This window comes from Seriola lalandi, unplaced genomic scaffold (genome assembly GCF_002814215.2).
Source record: "Seriola lalandi dorsalis isolate HSWRI2012SDOR001 ecotype SW California unplaced genomic scaffold, Sedor1 jcf7180001974405, whole genome shotgun sequence".
NCBI classification, from domain to species: Eukaryota; Metazoa; Chordata; class Actinopteri; order Carangiformes; family Carangidae; genus Seriola; species Seriola lalandi.
Window position 1 is genome coordinate 1 of NW_019445071.1, and position 1,714 is coordinate 1,714.

The 1,714-nt window shown below is 37.5% G+C and overlaps 1 long non-coding RNA gene across 1 annotated transcript; it reads right to left on the reverse strand.

Annotated features, from left to right (window-relative positions):
- Positions 1-139: 139 nt before the first annotated feature.
- LOC111654013 (uncharacterized) lies at positions 140-1,462 on the reverse strand. Its single transcript, XR_002760712.2, has 3 exons — positions 674-1,462; positions 397-468; positions 140-213 (listed from the first exon to the last, which is right to left on the reverse strand). It is a non-coding gene; the product is annotated as an uncharacterized LOC111654013 (long non-coding RNA).
- Positions 1,463-1,714: the final 252 nt, after the last annotated feature.

The window sequence follows — 1,714 nt, forward strand, 5'->3', positions numbered from 1 at the left end:
TCAAGTTTGCTGTTATGTATATGAGAGTGACTGTAGGCTCTGCATGCAAAACTGCAAAAAATATATATGGCAATACAAAATACATGATGTCATTTGGTCAGTTTCAGTAAGAAAGCAGTATGTCTGCTGAATAATACTCACAAATATTCTAGATGTGGAAGACCAGAGAAAGCATCATCTTTGATTGTGGTCAAAGAATTTGCATTTAGAAGTCTGTAAAGAAAAAACAAATAAAAAAAATGTAAAAACTACATCTTATGACAGACAGAAGAAATAAAAAGTTTGTATAATTGACAATCCATCTACTGTCTTTTGTTCATGTATGTTTAGTTGTCTACAACACCAGCTAAGCTCTTAAATGTTAATCACTATTCACCAGTTAATCAATGCACTTACAACAGCTGAAGAGAAGGCATTAGTGAAAACATCCCCTCTGTAATTTCAGCAATAGATCCATTTACCATACTCCTGTTGGAAGAAGCACATACAAAATCATCAGTCAAACTCAGGGTTGGGTCATCACAACACTCTGTACCAGACACACCAAGTGCCAACTCTGCAGGGAGGCACAGGGCAGCAAGTAAATGGACTCCCTGAATGCAGCACTGATTGTCTTTTGCCACATTGAAGAAACAATCCTACTTTGTCTGAAGAAATAGGATTTGTTACTCACAGTGAGTTGATCTCATTCGGTATGGTCCGTGGGACTTGTGAAGCACCGACGCAGATGATCGTCTCCTTGGAGCAGGAGCATCCTGAAGGACATTTAAAATTCCTTTTGGATTCAACTGCTCCAGAAATATAAAGAAGCGCAAACCCGGCGAGTAGCCACTGTTGAGTAGATGTCATTCTGCTTCTTCAACATTAATAAACAGTAAAAAAATAAATAAATGAGAGCTAGGTCAGTGCTAGCAGCAGCTTATGTTATCCGCCTGGGCGACATCAAAATGCAGCACTATAGTGGAAAAGCCCTGACACAGGCTGATACGGCTACAGCGGCGCCCTGGAAGACTGCTGCGGCTTCGCGCCGTGCTAGAAAAAAAACAAAAACGCCGTCTCGTCACTAAAAGCAATGGTAGCTATTGTAGGGAGGGCACTAAAATGAACCTGCGTATGTATTTAATCATTATTTAAATTAATATTATAACAAGTCATTTTTAAACTGGATATATCAGTGAACCACAACGATACTAAAATACAAATATGGCATGAATAAAGTAATTAGTCCAGCACCATGGAGAATGGTAAGAGTTGTTAAGTGCAAGTTGGCCATGTACAACTTAGCTCATATCCTGCATGATACAGTAATGTGACTTCATCAGTAGAAAGACCCAAAGAAGAGAAATCCAGATCACATCGTAACTCCAAAGCTGAACAGCTGGTCTTTTTTCTAAAGATGTCAATAATGATGAATGAAAACACACTGTGTACATCAGGCCCAAAAAGTCAAATAGGCAGAGAATCTAGTTGGAGTGGTCATTCTGCTATCCAATAAATAGACGTATTTATAATGGTACATTAAGGTACCATTACTGTAACATGAGCACAACACCACTAAACAGACTTAATGGTAATAGTACAGTAACAACGATTATTACAGAATATGGTATGGTAATATAATAATATATTTTATATAAAATATTTGATTTAAACTTTGGTGCCATCCAATGTATCAAGGATCATGTTGAACTTTTAACTCTTACAAAGGCAATAA